Here is a 22,159-nt window from a genome sequence, read left to right as displayed (position 1 = left end):
AGTACTTCTTTGCTGCTATATAGAGGCAAAGCAAATGTGGGTGAATAGGTTATTTCAATCCTACCTCAAGCACTGGAATAGACCTTGCCTCTTTCTGGACATGCTACACCATAACTGCCTTCGTAACATTGTGGATACAAGGATTCGTTTATTAATTCCATAGAGCCTATTGATAAACCTGAGATAGAAGAAGTCAAAGACTTTACATGCTAGTCTGGGAATTATAAAGAAGGAAAGCGAGCCAAGACTTTCTAGGGATAAAGCCATATTGAGGCAGCTGACAAAGAACAAAAAGAACACACATGGCAGAGTTCTGGGTTAGCTGAGCCACTACAAGAGAACTACTCCAATAAAGTCCCTGATACGATATTAAAAGTCACTGCTATCCACATCATTGGCATTCTCAGAGGCACATTATTTTTCATATTATCATAACAATATCATCATAATATGCCGCTGAGTCAAACATCCATAGTATAATCTGCAAAGCATCACTGAGGTGTTGGCAGATTAATCCACTTTAGTAAACCTTTGTGTTGACTAGAAGGAGATGCTGATGAGTGATGGGAGATAAGCTTGAAGTAACAGGATGGCATCTGCCACTGAAGAGGTATTAACAAGAATGAGAGCACTGAAGAATTTATTCAGGCTGGGCCTGATCTTGCTCCCAATGAAGACGATGGGAGTTTTGCCATTGATTTCAAAGGGAGTGAAACAGGAACCTAAGTTATTCACCCCACTTTTTGTGCGTGGCTTCTGTTCTCTCAAACAGATCTCTTTCCTTTTGACTTTCCATCAGGTAAAAAGCTCTCAAACCCTAAACACAAAAATGTGTTTCTGAGGAAAAAAAGCTGCCCAGATCATCCATAAGAAAACGAGGGAAAGATAATGTTCTATTCCTGTCAAATTCCCTCCTAGCCAAGTGAAGAATGGGCATCATAGAGATTTCAGAAGAGAAAGATCTCTGGGATAGCTAACACACTGAACACATTCAACTTTGATTCAGTGGAAATGACTATAGATATCTAAGATACACTGCAGTGGTTATAGCACCGATTGAAGATTGTGCTCTGAACAGATCTCAAAAGGTCCTACACCCTGCAACTGAAACAGTATCATAACATATGGCAATGATTATACACTCCATAATATTTCACCCATCTAAGCATATTTTGTTTTGTTTTGTTCTCATTGGCTCTAATTCTGCCAAGTCTGAGCACAGATTAACACCCATTAGTAGGTGTTCACTGTCTCACAGCTTTGGGCTCTTTGTATAGAAGATGTATCAGTATTTACATGTATGGATGTCATATTTGTATATAAAATGCATAAAATTAACTCATATTTGGGTAGATCTGCTATGCTTAACAATATTCCAATCTGAAGAAAGAAAGAAAGAAAGAAAGAAAGAAAGACTTGATCTCTGCATATCGAAGTGAAATATATCAAAGAAGAACACAAAACAGGAAATAGTCAACGTGGGTACAATGGACTTTTGTTGTGACTTATTATTTTTAAATCAAACCAGACTGGTCCACCCTGTGTCCAGGTTTTTGTGGACATTGAACAGTCACACCACTGCTGCAATGATCCCATAAAATTTTATGTCAAGAAGGTTTTTTTCTTGTTAAAGTGCAATCCCCCACTGGTCTAGTGCTGAGACCTCCAAGAAACCAACGTCAGGCTAAATAGATGTGACATAACTCAGTCGATTTTTCCTGAGCTATAATTGAATTATAACCCATTACTTTATGGCTGTGTGATCCAAAGCTCGCACACTCCCTGCGCAGCAGAAAATAATTTACGGTTGTAACAAGACACAATGAGCTCATGCCCAGAGTCAGTGGGTAGTGTGAACTGCATACCTTTTGGGGACTATTCCAGGTTCCTGATGGAAAAGCAATATCTGACACATGAGTGTTAGCGCCTCTAAGCATTACAAGCCAATGTCTCTAGAAAGACTGCAGATCTGTAACCAATTGCCCTTGCATGTTCATTTAAGTAAAACAGAGGGGGAAACTCATGACACACAAATGGCTGCATTAGTCTCCATCTTAAGATAAATCAGTTATCTGTTTTTTCTCACCATGCACGGCAAGGGCAGTTTATGAAGCAGCTGTCTAAAAGGAAATTTACTGGACAATTAAAAGTGCTGACTTTCAAGCAGTGCTCTCAGAGGTGGAGTCTTAAAATTATTGGGTGTGAAATGCAAATAGATTTAATAGTTTTACTGCTATTTATATGATGATCACCCATTCCAAGCTACTTTCCCCCCTTTTGCTCGGATTCTAAAAGGCCCAACTTTCACAGACTTTAAGAATCCCAGACACATGGAAGTAAAAAGTAAGCACATGCACCAAGATTGAACTTGCCCAAATTAGTGATGTGCTTCCTACGAGCTCTTTTCTCTTCAAGCAGTAAGAGCCAGCTCCTGTCATGGACTTTGATGCCCTGATGGAAACGATGGCGCCACTTGTTACAATCGCTTGCCAAGGTTTCCCATTGGTCAGGATCAATTCCAAATTCCTTCATGTATCTTTATAATGAAGTTTGGGATGTCCTGTTGTTCTTGTTCCCTCGTGATAGCTCCCCGTGTAGTATGTCCTTAGATATGCATCCATCTTCCACCCAGCTCACATGGCCCAGCCAGCACAATCGTCTTTGCGTGAGCACGGGTGTCACACTTGGTACATTTGCCCTTTGAAGAACCTCTGCATGAGTGACTCTGTCTTGCCATTTGATGGTGCGTATACTGCGTAAGCAGCGTAAATTGAAACTGTTTAACCTTTTCTCCTGCTGAGCATAAGTTGTCCATGTTTCCCCACCATACATGAGAGTGCTGAGGACGGAAGCATGGCATTTTGGAGTTGATAGTAAGCTTTGAGTAGTTCCATGCTCCTTCAGTTAACCTACTAAAGGTGGTGACAGCCTTTCCAGTGTGAACATTTAGTTCTTCATCCAGTGAGAGGTTGGTAGTCACTGCAGAACCTAAACAGCTGGACTTTTGTACTATTTCCAGATGAATGGGGTGGAGCAAGTGAATAGGGAAGTGTTATTTACCCCTTCACATAACACATGAATCGGGGGTCACCCAATGAAATTAATAGGTCACAGGTTTAGAATCATAGAATATTAGAGTTGGAAGGGACCTCAGGAGGTCATCTAGTCCAACCCCCTGCTCAAAGCAGGACTAACCTCAGCTAAATCATCCCAGCCAGGGCTTTGTCAAGCCGCAGCTTAAAAACCTCTAAAGATGGAGATTCCACCACCTCCCTAGGTAAACCATTTCAGTGCTTCACCACCCTCCTAGTGAAAAACGTTTTCCTAATATCCAACCTAGACCTTCCCCACTGCAACTTGAGACCATTGCTCCTTGTTCCATCATCTACTACCACTGAGAACAGCCTAGCTCCATCTTCCCTGGAACCCCCTTTCAGGTAGTTAAAGGCTGCTATCAAATCCCCCCTTCACTCTTCTCTTTTGCGGACTAAACAAGCCTAGTTCCCTCAGCCTCTCCTCATAAGTCTTGTGCTCCAGCCCCCTAATCATTTTTGCTGCTCTCCGCTGGACTCTCTCCAACTTGTCCACATCCTTTTTGTAGTGGGGGTCCCAAAACTGGACACAATACTCCAAGTTTGGCCTCACCAATTCCGAACAGAGGGGAATAATCACTTCTCTCGATCTGCTGGCAATGCTCCTACTAATGCAGCCCAATATGCTATTAGCTTTCTTGGCAACCAGGGCACACTACTGACTCATATCCAGCTTCTTATCCAGTGTAACCCCCAAGTCCTTTTCTGCAGAACTGTTGCCTAGCTCAGTCTGTAGCTGTGCATGGGATTCTTCTGTCCTAAGTGCAGGACTCTGCAGTTGTCCTTGTTGAACCTCATCAGATTTCTTTTGGCCCAATCCTCCAATTTGTCTAGGTCACTCTGTATCCTGGCCCTACCTTCCATGGTATCTACCACTCCCCCTAGCTTAGTGTCATCTGCAAACTTGCTGAGGATGCAATCTACCCCATCCTCCAGATCATTAATGAAGATGTTGAACAAAACTGGCCCCAAGACCGACCCTTGGGGCAAACATGAGGAAGTACGTCTTCACACCACACACAGTCAACCTGTGGAACTCATTTCTAGAGGATGCTGTGAAGGACAAAGTATAACTGGGTTCAAAAAAGAATTAGATTAGTTCAGTAGGATAGGTCCATCAATGGCTCATGGCCAAGGTGGTCAGGCATGCAACCCCATGTTCTGGGTGTCGCTAAACCAAGGCAACAGGGGATGATCACTTGATAATTGCCCTGTTCTGTTCATTCCCTCTGAATCATCTGGCACTGACCACTGGGCTAGATGGACCATTGGTTTGACCCAGTATGGTTATTCTTATTATTCTTAATCTAATTACAATCCTTGAATCCTAATCTTCTTGAATTTCAAAACCTTCAGATAATCTGGTTCTGGTTCAGATTAGCCAAATACATCTGAAGTCATTAGAGAACAGCACATGAAAATTTTTGTACCACTAAGTGTCAGTCTTGAGCCTCACCCTGATTAGCTCATGAATCCCAAAACTAGACTAAACATATTTTGAATCCAGATCCACACTTACGCCTCTGCTTACTTCTATACTTAACAGAGGGGCAAGAAATATAGCTTTGAGTCTCCTCAGTGAAAGGTCTTTTACAACGTCCCTTGCCAGAGCCTTCCTTTCCCTGTATTGTCTATATAATTGCAAGGGTAAAATTCAGAAACAGGTACCAAAGTTCAGGCCACAATATATACGAGTGTGTGAGCGAACAGTTCACTGCAAGCGCAGCTGGCCGTATCTATCTATCTATCTATCAATCAATCTATCACTGTGATTTAAATGCTTGCACTGGTAAATATGAATGGAGAAGTCCACAGTGGACTTCACGAATGACTTTTCTCTCCAGCTCGCCAGGTTTGGGGAATCTGTGTCTGATTTGTTACATTTCTTTATGATTCTGCCTCCCGCACTGCCCCCTGTCTGCACTCACGCTGGGAAAGCTTTGGCAAACAGTTTGGCCTTGCAGAGCCCTTAAGTGTGGTCAGAATGGGGCTGGCTAATCTCTTCTGAGGGCTCGCGTCGGAGCCTGGTGGGTCATGGGTGCAGAGATGGAACACTTGTGCATGCACATAGTTGTTTCTGTGCACTTTGCACATACAGACGCACCCTGTCCTCTGCTCAGCTGGCTCAAAGGGATCATAGGCTGGCCACATGCTTCAGCCAAAGATTTACACTGTGGCCAGGTCCTACACCATCTCCCTGCAGTGGTGGCATACAGGCCAGGCATATGTCTGGTGTGGGAGGGATGGGAAGGAGGAGTGGCTGGAGCCCACTGAGCTCTGGCTATGTTCATTTGGTGCATGATCTCTTGGAAATGGTTGCCAGCTGGCACAGGTTGGAGCAGTCATTAGGTGGCATTTACCTGTGCTGGCAGGAGGGGCCAGGCAGGCAGAGAACCAAGGAGCCATCACCAGCTCCCTGCAAGTCTCTTCCATATACAGCTACCTTGCTGCACCAAGCATAAACTCTGCCCTGCACAGAATCTGGCTCTGTTTGCACCTGTGTGACTATTTTGCGGGTGCGGTTTAAGCTTTTCCTCACTATGAAAACTAAATCGGAGGCTGAAGAACAGCAGCTTCTTGTGCTTCTTGCCCAAGTTAGAGAGTTTGTGTTCCTACAACTTGGCCCATCAAGAAAGACCACCCACCCAAGCTTCCTCCCCGCTATATGAGAAGTAACACTAATACCCATTCTGCCAGGTCATAGTGCTGTGCAATGGCCTGGAGTTAGTTTTTGGTTCCTGTGTCTGAAGAGAATTAAACTATTCAGTGGGCTAATAAAAAAATCTCACTTTTAATTCTGACTGGAAGTTGCCAACCTGGAAAGGTTTCAATGGCTTTCTGATGAACTTGCCTTCCAATTGGCAGCCACATTTTGATTATACAGATCTATAGCTATAGCTGTGTATAGACCCTATATCCAAATGTATTTATAATTAGCAGAAAAGAAATGAACAGTTTGGGGGATCCCCATCTTTGAGCAGGTCCCGACTAAGACGGGAGTGTGATTCCAATGCAAATAAAAAGCATAGCTCAGTGTGGTGTCCTTTGACTGAAATAAAACCATGCTAGCACCACAGGCATTTTGCTGTCGGTGCAGCACAGAGGCTGTTTGCTATGCTGGAGGCAACTGCATTTCAGCTAGGGCAAGCGGGCAGGAAATTATTTCTGAACAATTTAGATTGCACAAAGGTATAATGCTTTGCATCAGATGCTCAAAACTGGTCTGATCCAGCTACAGTTGAAGTCAGTGAGAATCTTTCCATTCATGTCAATGTGAGTTGGATTGGGCCATAAATTATCGACAGCCATTTTTTGCCCAGGAGTGCGCTCTTGGCTCCCACCGACCCTACACAAACCGGAGGCTATTTGCTATATTGTAGAAAAATAATAATACCAAATGCCTATGTAGTGCATTACAAAGGAGGTCAGTATCATAATCCCCATTTTGCAGATAGGGAAACTGAGGCACGGAGCTGTTAAAGTTGTTTTCCCACGGTCTCCCAGCAGCAGAGCAGCTAAAGGAATCCAGGTTTCCTGAACCCCTGTCCAGTGCTCTGTCCACTAGGCCAGCTTGGAAATTATTGTTTAAATTGCTTTTGACATGGCTGTCTCTTATATTATTATTAATTATTACAGCAGTACCCAGAAGCCACCAGTCAGGGATCAGGGCCCCATCGTGCAAACCGAAACAAAAGAACTCCTTCCAACCACTTACAATCATACAAAATATAACTGAACTAAATAAACACGCAACACTAAATAAATGAGTACTGGTAGTGGGGAAAGAGTGGGCTGGGTAACAATAACACACCATGTAGATTAGCTAAGTGTGCATCATATCTCACCATCTGTCTATCCATGTCCTCCAGTCCACTTCCGGAGGATTCTCTTGTCACATATACCATTGTCATGAAATTAAATGGGTTGCATACAGAGCTGGATTGGAGGCAGATTTTTTCACTTTCACAGGAGGTTCTGCCATTTCAAAAGAATGTTCTAGTCCGAAACAGAGAGAAAACAACACATTTCAAAAGTTATTGCAAAATGAAATGCTGGGGAGAAAATTTTGGTTTTGGTGAATCGCAATATTTTATTTCGATAAAATTGAAACATTTCATTCTGATTTTGACCTTTTATAACTTTTTACATTTTTAACACAAAAACAAAGACTTTTGTTTTGAAAAGTCTTTTCTAAATGAAAAAAAAAATCAAAAAGTTACATTCTAAAACTGTCAAAATGAGATTGTTTGACATTACTGAAATGCTTTGTTTCACTTTCTTTATGTGACCTTTCATCATAGTTGACATTTTGACAAAACCAGCATTTTTCATTGACAAAACATTTTGACACAAAATAGCCAGCCAGCACTTGTTGTAAACAAGAGTGGAGAATCAAGCTGTTGGGATTTTTTACTCTTTTGCGGTGAAATAGTGTTATTCAGTTCCCAAGCTTCTTTCTTACGCTTTTCTCCAGCAAGACCAGAGTGTAATGTATTCCATATTGTCTTTTTTTGTTGTTGTTGTTTTAATTTGCTTTATAATTTCCTGTTTTCACCATCCAGGAAGGGGAATTTGAAAAAAAATAAAATCAAACTCAGGCTGCATGCAACTTTATATTAACCAGAACAAATGAATATAAACTTCAGGTCATGGTCCAAATGAGGGGGAAAGGAAGCCAGAGAAAGGCTGGAAGAGTTCTAACTTTTGCCTAGGCCGCGTAGTTTCCTACTTGCCAGTTTGTTAAAAGAATATCAGGCTATAGATTTGAGTGGGAAGAAACACACCCTCAGGTTTTGTGATGCTTATGCAAGCCCAGATGTGAACTCCAAACTGAACTTTGAGATGCATGTGAGATGCAGCCACACTGCAAGAGGGGAAAGAGTTAGGCCAAAAAAGCAGCATTTTTTTTAGCGATTTCAGTGGGAAAGGCTGGGCAGGAGATAAGCAGATGGAAAGATTTGTAGCTGTTGGAAAGATTTTGGATTAGATCTTTCCGGGTGAGTGTTTAATAAGGAAAAGCCACAGGTGCTGCCTGCTTTCCAGCTCTCTGTGCATGAGGTCTCCATGCTTTCTAAAACAGAACATATACCAAAAGAGGGATGCATCAAATTTCTCAGCTGCAGCCAAATCCTCATTCCCGGTCGTTTCGGTCAGTTGTTCGGGATAAAATTCAACAGCCACATCCACCATGTTTATCCAAAGGCTGTTCATGGGTTGATATTCTTAACCCAGCAGTTTGGAAATTGTGGTCTATGATCTACAGCGTCCTTCCTGGGGCACCGTAGAATGAGAGACATTAAGCACAGGGAGTACAGTTGGTTGGAAAAAAATTGACAACAGAATTTTCCATTGAAAATTCAGTTCATTGAAATCAGAATGTTCCATGGGGAACATGTTGATTTTGATAAATTTCCACAGGAAAAAGTCCAAATATTTTTTGACAATGCCAAAATGTTTCATTTGGATAGTGTTGTTTCATTTGTACTTTTATATTATATTAAAATATTAATTTTAATACATTCATATAGATATATTTGACATGGTTATATAACCTATATAATATTTAATATAAAAGTCCAAACAAAATATTTCAAAAAGAGATTTCTAAATTATTTTTCATTATGAATTGGAAAAAATGTATAAAAAATGACATTACCATTTTTTAAAATGCTTTGACAGCTGAATGAAATGCTTCGACATTTCAGAATTTTCATTTTGTCGGAAATTTCAACTTTTCGTTCCAGTTTGTAATGAAAAATAATTTTGACATTCCCGTTTCTGACCAGCATTGTGGGAGCTTGGGATGGGACATGAGTCTGTAAAGAGATCTCTCTTTCAAAGGCATCCTGAATGAAAAATATGGAGGCCTACCAGCTTAGCTGCTGTTCTTTGGAGTTCTCCCATACTCCCACATGGAATTCCATTGCTTTATAAATATACATTTCCTTAAGTGGGGAATGTGGTTACTTTGAGGAGGTGAAACACATCATAGCATCAGCCTCCAGCTTGGCATTGAAAAGAAGCCACCAACATTAAATCGAGGTGCTTCTGGCAGGCGGGGTCAGTGTAATGAAAATTAAAGACTCGATCCCCCGCTAATGGTAGGCAGCAAAGTGACTGCATGTCTTCAGCTCCCAAACTGACGCCCTGGTACTTGCCCGGGATGCCAACTGCCACAGCTTCAAAAAAAGAGGCTTGCAGACACAGCAAACCAAAGCATCTGCTTCATTAAGATGTTCCTATTACTTTCCTCCCACCCCACCCATCCAGCGTACTCAGCGTTACTGGGAACAATAAAGGGAGATTGAACGTTAGTGCAGGGTCCCTCCTATGGCAACTAGAGCCATTGCTTGTTTGGGATTTTGAGCTAGAAGATATACATGCTTTCTGAGTTCAAGGTCCAAGACCATTCTGGTTCTGATCCAAGCAGGTGAAGCAGGCTGGAGTTGCTGTTTGTACAACAGAGCGGAAAAGACGCTTAGTTCATTGAATAGAAATGACACTGTATTCCCTAATGAAATCAGCTGGCATAGAGGGAGTGAATTTGGAGAGAATTCGTCTTCATTGGCCTGGCACATGAGGTATCCGCCTCGGTATGCTTGATTATCACAGATTAATAAACAATTAATATAATGTAATAAAATTAATTAATATCAAATATGTGTGAGAATAAGAAGTGAAACAATTTTTCCTCAATGTGGTAGTGAGTTAAAGTGCTTCTCAAGCGTTGATACTTGATACATGCACTGCTCCTGCTGCTTCAGCTTTTGTGGCTGGCAAACTGAGATCCCCCTGGCCAATGAGTCTCTTAATTTCTCCAGCCTCCCCTCAGTCCATCTCTGTTGTAATGACCAATTGCTGCATGTTTCCTATTCAGCAGTGAGTGCTCCACATCCAGAAAACCATGGATGGCTGCAAATCCCACTTTTGCAATCATGAGCAGTCCAGGCCTGATTTCCAGCTAGTGTGACTTAATGGGAGATGCCGGTAGCAGTAGTCGGTGACATTACAGGGGATCAGATTCTGCTCTCTTTTATGCCATGTCCATTCAGAGCAACTCTGCTGACGTCAATGGAGTCCTTCCACATTTCGGCAAATGCAGATGAGGGCAAAACGTGTCCCAAGGTCTGGTGAAGTTCCCCCAAAAGTTCAGGAGCACCCTACATATTGGATTCCTAATGCGGGGTTATAAAAAGTGCTCAACATGGGTGTCATTGGTAAAACTCCCAGGGATTTCAGTATGACCAGCATTAGATCAACACTGAGTGCTTTTGGAAATGCCCCCTTCTCCCTCCAAATGGTTAGACTTTCAAAAGGCTGGAAAAAAAGGAACTTTGGTATTTTTTTAATTCCAAAGTTATCGGAAGAAAAGATCGTGTCCTGATCAGTAACTGTCACCCTTAAAAAAAATACCAGCAGCTGCCTGTCTTATTCTATGTGTTTTTTTTCAAGAAATGTGGCCATTCAATAATTAATGTGTATAAGTGCCTCACTATGAAAATTCAGAATGAAATATTAAATACGGTGAGTGCCAAATGGAAGGGCACCAAAAGGGAAATGGAACTGAAAGAATGTTGTTCTCTATGCCCGTGAAATAGCTTTAAAGATCTAGAGCAGAATGAATACAGCGGGATGAATATAAGATATCTGGGAAAAGTAGGTGAGTCGATGATATTGACATTGAGGGCCTGGGCCATTCACAAAAATGACTCAAACAGCAAACTATCTCCAAGCAGAGATAAACAGTGGCTTGTCACAATGGGCAAAATTTAGCACGATGCTGAGCCCTTGTAGATCCCATTGCACTCAGCTATGGCGTTTTAGACCCTCTTGGGATTGAGTAAGAAGTATAGTCGTGATGGCTGCTATCTTGATTGCAAAGGGGAATTGAAGCAGGCATCTCCAGAGCTAAGGCCTTGAGCTAGGAGTTAGCTCTTACTGCTGGTATGCATAACAGATTCTTATCCTCTGTGGACTGGGCACCGAGGGAGCGACACAAATCACACTGAACAGTGGAGACCCGAAAGTGTAATATGAGTGTTCTTGCCTGGTTTTTGTAAAGCTCACCTATTGGCATGTTCTGAAGAGGTGCATGTTACGTGGGTGAGCGTACAACAGATTTTAGTGATGATAACCCTGTAGCCAACATGCCTTGAAAGACAGCATTCAAGAGGGAGAGAGCACTATTTCTACAACTACATGCCTTGCATGTCTGTCAGTAAAAGTCACACTTACTCTCCTGGCTACCAACAAGCTCCAAGATGCAGAAGAGTTGGATTTTGATATTTATATGGAAATCAAGAATATTCAGAGTGATAAGTAATGAGAACAAAAGCATTTAGAAGGGATATTAAACCTCATGCTTTGGGGAATTAAGCTAATTTCAAATAGAGGAGCCCTGATGTGGGAAGGAGGGCAGATAACCACATATCTGTCTGTTGTGGAGCGCTTACATCTTCCCCTAAAGCATCTGGTACTGGCTGCTGACAGAGATTCGATGGATCTTGGGTCTGATACACCCTGACATTCCTGTGTTCCCACAGCGAAGCCTTCTCTATGCTGCTCCAGGAGAGCTGCCCTGATGCACTGCTCTACAGTGCAGATCGTGTGCAGAATCCTCACTGCATGGCTGTCATGTGGCTCGACCGCTTGCCATCCCCACCCTCGCACAGCAAAAGCAGCGTGATCCAGGCCTGGACAGTTCCTCCCTCAGTGTAGGTCAGGGACCATCAGCAAGGAGAAGCCGTTGATGAATGTTCAAGGACCGAAGCCCTCATGAGCGGAGATGGAAGTGATCTCAATAAAGGACAAGAGAAGAGAAGCCTGTCGGCTGGAGACAGGGTTTTTTTAATGGACAGGATTTCAGCCTTTTCCAGCAGGTGTCAGTGGTTGAATAAGCCTGAGAGGTTTTGGTTTGAGGGATGTTTTTTAGACTAAAATAAAGATTCAATATGGTGATGAGCAGCAGCAGAAATGAAATATTGCTCCAGATCCTCTCTCACTTACTCTGCTTTTATGTTGGTGTAAGTCCACTGACTCCAACCAAGTTACTCCTGATTTACACTGTTGGACTCAGGAGAGAATCAGAAGCGAATCCCCAGTTGGAGTACGTCAGTGTAACTTCACTGGCTTCCATGGAGCTAGGATTTCCACCAGGTGAGGATCTGGACCATTCAGTCTGCAAATGAGATCTTTGCCGCCGCGCCCCCCCCCCCCCCCCCCCCCGCCTACTCCCTGAAACTAAGGAAAGCATGGAGACACTGAATCCTCCCCGGCTGATTGTACATTCATTATTTTCAGTATTTCTTTCCAGTTCCAGGATTAGAGAAATGATTCCAGTGCCTCTGACATCCATACAATTAAATGTATCGTCTTCCCATAATTTCCATGGCTGTGCAGAGACTGGGCAAAGGCGGCCTCTGATTGCCATATGGAACGCATCTCTAGCTGCACAGGACTCAAAAGCACCAATTAGAAAAGTTTTTTTTTTTCTACTAGGAACAAAGCACTTGGAAACTATTAGTGGGGCTCAGAGGACTAGAGAGTATTAGCATCACTAATTGTGTCTGTCAGGCCTGTTTGAAAAAGCAGATTTAATTTTAAGGGTTAAATGGTAGCTTTGAAGCCCACAGTAGGGGGCAATGTGGCGGTGCAAAAACGCAGCCGCAGCTGCCTGAAGTTGTGTGCCTACGAACCCTGAGAGATCTACAGCAACTCCTCGAAAGGGGTACATCCCTCACCCCTAAATCTGCCTCTAAGCCTGGACCTCCTAGCACCAGCCAGGATCAGGGGCCTCAGAGGAAGGTGCAAGACCCTCCCAAAGTGGGCGGGCCATATGGGAAATTTGGCTGGAATTTTCAAAGGCCCCTACGGAGACAGGGTGAACTCCTTCGCCTCATTGAGGCTCCCCCTGAAAGCCAATGAGAGTTGGGTGACTCACAACTAATTCCCGTAAGACTCTGAAAATCCTGGCCTTTATTGCTAACCCTCTCAGCTAATATCGTGGATGGTCTTAGTTAATTAGTAGTATTATTTTGTATTGCGGTAGCACCCAGGCGCCCTTGTCAGGGATCAAGACACTATTGTGCTAGCTGCTGCACGAACAAAAAGACGGTCTCTGCCCTTCTTTGTGCCTGTCTTTTAGAAAGTAAACGCTTCTGGGAAAGGACGTTGTGTTGAGCAAGGCAAAGCATATAGCCAATGCGCACTAATAGTAACATAATAAATCGCTGCTTTCACAAAGAGCTGAAAGTGAAAGAAGAATTAACCTAAACTATTGTGTACCTACTGAACCAGAGCTGCCCTTCTCTTTTGTAACCTCCTTAGATGACCTTGAGTTTATTCCTGGTCCCACTGCCCAGGAGGCTGGGTTATACACTTGGACTCTGTTTTAAATCTTTCATGAATAACATTGTCAGATTTGCATTTAGCTATCTCAGGAATGTAACCAGACTGATCTCCATGCTCACTCAAGAAGACATTGATTCATTCTCTCTCTCAATGACCAGATTAGATTATTGGAATGTGCTTTACGCAGGTCTCCCATCATCCAGACTGATCTTCCACCTCACTAATGCAGCTGCCCACCCTCACACAGCCGATCCACCCCATCATTCTGCCTCAAAGACTCCCCCTCAAAAAGAACAGACACGCCTGATGACAGGAGACTCACCACAGGTTGAGAGATTTGGTTAGAAGAATCATCAGAAGCTGGGGCTTGCATTCAAACCTTAGCTGAATCTCTTGAGCTTGATTCTCCTTTTACTTGCACTGATATAAATTAGGAGTGACCCCAGAGAAGGCAATGGTTAAACTGGTGTAAAACTAAGATAGGTGAGAGAAGGATCAGGCCCCATGAGCCTTCAGGAGTGAGATTTCCAGCCCTCAAGAACAAACTTTCAGGTGGTGGTTCAGCTCTTTTTGTGATGTCAGACAATGGACCAGATTCTCAGCCGGGGCAAATTGGCAAAACTCTACTGAAGCCTATGGAGCTACACTGATGTACCTGAGCTGCAGGGTCTGATGAACTTTTTCAAAATTCAGCAATGATTTAGCCTGGATTCAAGCACAACAGAAGACCTTTTTACATCTAAACTTGTTCAGCAATACTTAGTCACAAAAGGCCAGGTGGAGCTTTTAGCAAGAAGCCCATGATAAGGGGCTCCAGTCCAGCCTCTTGCAGTAGCCAATATTAAGTGTTTCAGAGGCAGGTTAGCTTAACTTTCCACCTGTCTTGCACAATGTGCCTGACTAATTGAGAGATTCCTTCCTGACCTCACAGGTGATCAGTTTATGACTTGAAACATGTGAGTTATGTGGGGCCAGATGAGGGACTTGGATTGGGGGAGATGGTTGGGACTTATTCCTTTCCTTGCTTTTAAGGGAGCACAAACACAAGAGATGGACAAAAGCAAAAGCAAAAATATAGAAGAAAAACAGACACAGTTGGGGCTTTACCCTGGGCTAATGTAATTAAAAGGGGGAAAGGAGATGATCCAGTTAAAGGCAAGGAACTAGCAATCAAGGGCTAAACTCAGCCTTGGTGTCAACAAGCAAAGCTCTCATTGACTTTAACAAGCATTGTACTTGCTTATGCCAGAGCTTAACTTGATCATAGGCCCCTAAACTCCGAGTATCCTGTCCATCCTCCAATCCTCCATCCACCAATAGCCAGCAAGGACCAAGCCTGAAGCTCTGGGCCAGGTGGTTCTGCCTAGACAATGACAGGAGCAGTACAGCCGCAGCATCTTCCTGCAGCCTTGTTGATGATTTATATTCCAATAACAAGAACAGCACCCACCCAGCTCACTGGGGACAATTCCCCCAGGCCTAACCCAAGGGTTGCATGTTAGGTTCCTGTGTCTGAACAATTGAAGGCCACGCAGCAGCAGGGGGCTTGTAAATCTAAAGACAGCGCCTCTGCCAAGAAAACAATAGGCGCAGCAGTACCGCCTACCCCTGCTAATGGCCTTAGAGCAGCAGGGTCCTGTATCATTGACATGCCCTTATGCAGCCTCTGGGCTTCGGTCAGAGATGCAGAGATAATGCTCCATCTCCTACAGCATGGCCAGTTATCACTGTGGCTCTACAACCATGCAGGCTTTGCATAAAAACTCCTCTCAGTGGCCCCCTGCAACAGAAAGCTGAACAGTGAAAATGCATGTGATACCCGGAGCATTAAGGGGCAGCTGTTGCCAGTTTGTTTAGCCGGCGGAAGTGGCTGTCAGGCCTAGAGCTGTGCAAAACCGGTGAGCAGTTTGCTTTGAAATTTTGTGCGACAACGTTCCCATATGGGGCATTCCTTGCCCCGCCATTTCCACTTTGCCCTAAAATTTAGCCAAATTGCTCTTTGTGCATGAGTCTGGAGAACACACTACAAAAACGCACATGATAGATGACCATTTACACTCGGAAACTGACTCATTTTAACTGGTGAAACATGGGAATGTTTTCTGCAGCCCGATCCCATTTTCAAGTTGGAACTAAAATCCCCAAAATAGACAGCCTAAAAAGGATGCAGAGTGTTTCCTTTTGTCACACTTATGCCACTCAGGTTAAGATCCATCCCTTCATTAGTGATTCCCTGCATGCTATCTGCCCCAAGCAATCTGGGTTAAAGTACAGATGTTATATGGCATTACCAAAATTAACTGCTGAGCGCTTTGTTTGATTTTGAAATTGTAACTTCAGCTTGTTTCAAACAGATCAATTGTTAATAATACATGAGGAAAGATAAAGTCACTTTCATCAGTACCAATAAATCATTTTAAAATAGTTTTGTTTTGCAGGAAAGGAAATCAGTCTGATAATCTCATGTGATCTGGCATTTGTTCTCTTGAAATCGCCAGGAAACTGAGTGTGCAGGACATTTCTTACTAAAGCAAGAGGCCTTTATCAAGATATGTTGTTACTAACACTTCTAGCCCTGGATGTCAGGAAAAATTCAATAGTTCAGTGGCAGGGTGGAAAGAAAACAAAATTAATGGAACTTTTGGAACCCTGGGAAATATGCAGGGTTAAATTTCAGTTTCCAATACAGTTCTTAGTTTACCTGAATGGAGTTACCTGACCCAACTCAGTACCAATCTGGGAAACTCACCCTCCAATAACAAAGGAACTAGGAATAAATTCCCAGAATGAATTCCCAGAATTGATAGACGTCAAGGAGGAGGAGATGGCCTCTTGATGAAGACACAGGACTCTTGATGAGTGTCTAAAAGGGGCAAGAAAGAAAGTTGCAGTCACAGCCAAAATGAGTAGCAGCTACATCTGTACTGCTCAGCGGGGCTGCATTATAGGTCAACCTCCTCCCGTTCGGGGCCAGCCCACTTTGTATTTGTGGTTTTGTTGCAGGGTGCACTCTGGACTGAAGAAAAAGTCCAGTGTCTGATGTAACAACCACCAACTCCCGATAAGAGCTGCCCTTGGGACTGCCCAGTCCGACCTTTAAACCATCCAAACTTTCTGTTAGTCTTCACGGATATCCAGATAAGCTATTGATTTCCTATTGGAAGACAGTTCAAAAGCCTCACTCCAGTCATATCGCCAGGCCCTTGCATGTGGATGTTCCGGACAAAAAAGTGCTGCCACATTTCTGTTAGTAACTGTCCCCCTGGATATCGCCTGTGCCTTTTTTACTGTTAGCACAGTACAACTGTTTTGGAGTTCCGAGGGTGATATCCTATCGACTTCAACGGGGACAGGATTTCACGCAGTTGCTTTTAGGCTAAAATTTTCAAAGCTGCTTTCAAGATGCTCATTAAAACTACTGGGAATTGGGCATTTTTCCTTTCTTAAATGACTTAATTTTTATTTTTCAGCATTTAGACCATGCAACGCTTTATGCTGCAAACATAAAGCAGCACAACCACAAACCGAGCTAATTCACTTATACGTTTGAGTGCATCAATGGAGCTCACACAGCCCTCTTTCCATCAGGCAGTGTTTCGCAGGACCTGACTGGGGTACAGGGGCCGTATCCCCTCTTTGTGCTGCCCTATTTCCTGTGGTTAGGGACCAGTTCAGACCCCAGTGTAAGTTAGAACAGTTCTGAGGCTGCAAGGCCTCTGGTTAGCTAATCGCACCATTCTGAGATGACAAGGACATGCAACACACCAGCCCCTGGCTCTTACTAGAGCGGATTAGGAAATAATTTCTCTCCCCTCCTCTTCTCCCCCCAAATATTTTTTACCCAAAAATGAAAATTGTCTAAGAGAAATATTTCAACTGACCCAAACTTGGGGGCTAGGGGTGGAGATCGTGAATGTTTTTTTGAAATTTTTTACTTTTCGTCCTGATTTAAGAGGGGAAAAAATGTCAACCTCCCGAGAAGATTGACGGGACATTCCATTGTGGCTAATACTTAAATAGTCATTGGGCCGGAAAGAGAGTAGGAATGACACTGCAGTCCAGTGGTTAGGGCACCCACCTGGGCGGTGGGAGACCCTGGTTAGGGCACCCCCAGCCCTCGGTCCAAGCCCCCTGTTGCAACCATTCTTTCATTATTCAGCCACAATGGAACAGCTTCAACAGGAGAGACGGAGGGAGCCCCTGGCTCAGTGGTTGGGGGGCCTCCTGGGAGGTGTAGGAGACCCTGTTCAAATCCTTTCTGCCTGAGGGGGGAATTGAACACGGCACTCTCACATTCCAGCTGAGAGCTTTAACCATGGGTTAAAAGTTCTGCCTCCTACTGTCAGGGGGAAAAAAAACAGGAATAGGCACCTAACTGGGAAGGGGCTTCCTGGTTGTGGATCACGAAGCAGAGAGAAGCCCCCCGTCTCCAATACAGGGGTGAGGTCTAGCATCCCCTCCCCTGTCATTGGCATCTCCTGGTGGCTAGTTTAGACATGCTGTCACCTAGCGCGGTGGTTTTGGTGAGTTGTTGTCTAAGCTGCCTGGCTCTCTCTGTTCATTGTACAGATAGTCTACGCGCCTGACTCAGGCTTTGTGGATCGCAGTGTTGTTCCTGGGATTTGCTAGGTGCATAAAGGTGAGGCTGTGTCACAACGCCCAACTCCTTTTGAGCATTCAGAGGAACTAGCGTAACTGTGTTCAGCCCTCAGCTCTTATATTTTCCTATGGCCCTCTAGTGTCCTGTGAATCTCCCCAAGTCACAGCCCCAAAGTCAACCTTGGTCCCAAGAGCGGCTCGGAAAACAAGAGATAATAAAGGCATAATGGCACCAGTCGCCACCACAGTCTAGAAGACACAGTAGAATAACAGGCAGTTTACAGCAATGCTTGTCTTAGATGGAGGGGCTGGGGAGCGCAAGAGGGCTTTTGTACAGAAGAAAATATGCTTGTCTGTCAGTGATGAACAGGCTGTTTGCCCACAATCAGTACAGATTTTCCACTCTGCTGCCCCTGCCCCCGGCTGCTATCTTTGTTCGAACATCACAGCCGCATATTGCATCCTCGTGTTTACCTCTAAAAGGAGAGATGATACAGTCAGTTTGAAACCTGATCAAAGCATATGGTGCAGTCCAAACAAAGATAACGCCAAGAGTACAGGGTCAGGAGACGCTATAATTATAGCACAGTCCAATCCGCCTCCAAAGCCAAGTCAGGCTCGTCACTGGTTAAATGGGAATTCTCAGAAGAGTGGGGGGAAAGGCCCGTTTGTTATCCTAAAAGCATTTGCCAAAGTAGAGTAAGTACGAGTCCAAGTTTCACCATTATAAGTCCAGCAAGGAATAACCACGGAATATGGAGCAGACTGCATTTCTGCAAGAAGAGTATCCACTGTAAAGTTCAGGCTTGACTCATGAGTGGAGAAATTCTCTGTGACGAAACAGAACCCGGTAACTACTATGGAGATTTTAAGGCCATTCATCCTGTCAAACTTTTCCAAGCAGACTAGAGCTGGGCATTTCAATGGATCCTAAGGGAGTTAGGTGCTCAGCTGCCTTTGGTTCCTTTTTGAAACTCCCAGCCCGGCTGGATTAGATTTTTTAGGAAGGGAGTGGGGAGGAGATTCCATTTGTATGGGGTGGGTGCTATATGGAGCAGATTGGAATGTGGCCAGGACATCAGGGCGGAAGCCTCCTCACTTGTGAAAAGTGTCATGGGTTTATTAACAACCACACATGGTCAGGACTGCAGTTTTATAGCTTATCCAGCAGAGGACATCAGCAAGAGGGCAGTGGGCTCAAGCACCAACCTGGGGCATTGGATCAGTGTTGACTGAAGAGAAATCATATAACATCAGCGATGGAAAGAGCAGCTAGTTCAGCCAGTGACCAATACAGGCTTAGCCAGAGCTGGCTAGGCATTTTCCAGCAGAACGATTTGCTGATGGAAAATTAAGTTGCCACAAAATCAAAATTTGCCGTGGGAAAAATCTTGATTCCACCCCACCTGTTTTTAATTATTATTCTCTATCGGGTAAACTGAAATAAAATATTTCATTTTGACTCAGTTCAGTCTGAATTGGAACATTTCATTTAGTTGAACTGACCCAAACCATTTTGTTTAGAATCAGTTCAATAAAACGTTAAATTGCATTTCTCGAACGGCCTTTTGGGGGGTTGTAGTTTAAGCCACCCAACCCTCCCCATTCTCTCCTTTGGGTCAAGCTCTCTGGAGAGCTTTATCTTCCGTAACGCAATGCAGATTTCCCTCAGAGCAACTCTGCAGGGTGCAGCATGGGAATCAACTGACTCTCGGTGCATCATGGGAGATGTATGCTGGCTGGAGAGTCTTTGCCATGTGTACGAATGGGGAATCTCAAACTCCTGAACTACAACGGTCATGAGGCAAGCACCACAATGGGAAAACGCAGTTAATGTGAAAATGATTTGGAATGAAGCAGTTCAGGTCATTTCAAAAACATGAAAATGAAACATTTCGATTTGGGGAATATTGAAATGATTTTAAAAATGTCAAAACAAACATTTTGACATTTCCTTATAGAAATTTTTTGGCATTTCCGTAAAAATATTTGAAATTCCAACTTTTGAAAAAAGAAGTCGAAATGTCAGAATTTCCCACTGGCCAGACATTTTGAATTTTGCTCAGCTCTAATCATATATTTTGCTAGCGTCTTCTTCAGTACAGACGTTCTAGGCCTAATAACCTTAACAGATATCCCAGGTCTGTTTTACAAGCACTATGGACAGCCCTGTTGAGCTTATACACAGGCAAGAAGTTCAGTCAGCATTTAATAAGTGTGCTGAAGCAAACAAAAAAGACTCACTTTCACCAAAGTCCGTATGCTACCACTGATAACTAGTGCAGCTCTCATTCAAAGAAATGGAGCATTGGATAAGGCAGGCGTTGACCCTAAATGCCACACCTAGCCCTTCAGCTCTAACCAACAAGGATTTCAAAAGGACTCGTTCAGGTCTCATCCATGATAAAGTTTAAACTAGTTTCCAAAATGTTTTCCAAGTCCTCCAACTTCCAAGGGGGGTGCTTTTATAAGAGTTTCCAAAAGTTTCAATTATGTCATGTGTGTGTCACATAAATGTATAGTGCAGGAAATAGCTGAGTTTCAACACCTAAAATTAAATTTTTTTCCAGGGTAGCATTCCCTGCAGCAGCCTGAAGGAAAACATCCTCTCATTTCACTCCTAGAGGTTAGCTCTAGGTGAGAGATCCTACTAGAGACGGTAGGGTCCCTTTAGAGTGCAGCTTTCAGATGCTATTAGGGGTTCTCGCCACTCACAAACACACCTACGTACACACGCTATTAATAAAGAATACAATTTGAACATTGGGTAAATCCACCTTATTAATTAGATAATATGATTTATCATATAATAATGAGTGTACATGGTGCTTTAATGATCATTAGTGCAGGTCAAACACCAGAATTTCCATCCAATATTTCATTTTTGCGCAGTACAACACTGAATTGTGGCCAGTGCCTTATAGGTTAAGTGTCTCATGCCCCTATTCTCCATTGTGGCCCAGGCTCCCTGGCCAGATTACGTGTCCTAGGAGGCAGGACAACGCCTAGGACTCCCTCTGTTAGAGGGAATGTCACAGTGCATCATGGGAGTTGTAGTCCAGTCAGGGAGCCCAGTCCATATGCAGGGAGACATGGATTAATATCAAACTATCCCAAAATGAAATATTTTGGTTTAATTTTTCTGATGAAAAAATCAAAATATTTCCACAAAAATCAAAATTTTCCTGCAGAAAATATTGATTTTGGAGAAACAACATTTTGGATCTACTAATCACTGAAATAACAGTGCCATGTCCCAAGTATTTTTAACAAACCAAAGGGGAATAACATATGGAAAAAGGTCATTGCACCACCTTTAGTTCCACATGCATTCAGACACTATGTAATATGTAGCAAGCACTCATGAGTCTGGTTTGTCAGAAGAAAAGAAACAGCGCTGATTAAATGCAAGGGTGCAGCTCATTCCAAGTCCTCTCAGTCTTCCGGCTATAGCCAATCCCCACTAGGCATACTCAGGGGCTCAGAGATATTAGCATAACCACTCCTATAAGAATAAGACAAAGGCATCATCTCATTAGCATAGTAACTTCTATACTAGTAAAACGATACGTGTTCTGACAGGCACCTTTTCTCCTGTGCTTGGATGCAAACAAAGGAGAGGCTGAGGAGATAGTTCTTTCTTAGGTAATGCTTAGACTAGAGTTGGTTTTTAAAGAAGAAATGTGGAAATTTAAAAAAAAAAATCCTTTTCTAAACAAAATTAAATTTGAAAAATTTCAACCCAATCTCTAGTCAGTTAAAACCCCGGCGTAGGGAAATTTGTAAAACACCTTTTAAAAACATTTTTATACAGCTTGAACAAAGTAACAATGATGAGAGCAGGGAGGGGAACGGAAAAGAAATGAAAGAAATGAAACACCCGTATTTATTTCTGCCACGTTAACCAAATGTTCCTGTTTGGATTAGTAGGTAGAGATCGTATCAGACAGTGGATGGGTACTTCTGGGGGGGAGGGAAAGTTGGACTGTGTAGCAGGTCCTAACATAGATGGTCTATTTACTAGAACTAGATGACATTTTTTTTCATCAAAACCCTTTTTCATACCCAGTGGCTTTTCTCCCAAAATTAAAATGATCACTACAGATTTTAATTTTGGC

Source organism: Emydura macquarii, unplaced genomic scaffold (assembly GCF_026122565.2).
Source record: "Emydura macquarii macquarii isolate MOO-44397 ecotype Brisbane River unplaced genomic scaffold, CSIRO-AGI_Emac_v2 contig_1230, whole genome shotgun sequence".
Lineage (NCBI taxonomy): Eukaryota > Metazoa > Chordata > Testudines > Chelidae > Emydura > Emydura macquarii.
Note: the sequence above shows the minus strand (reverse complement) of the source record.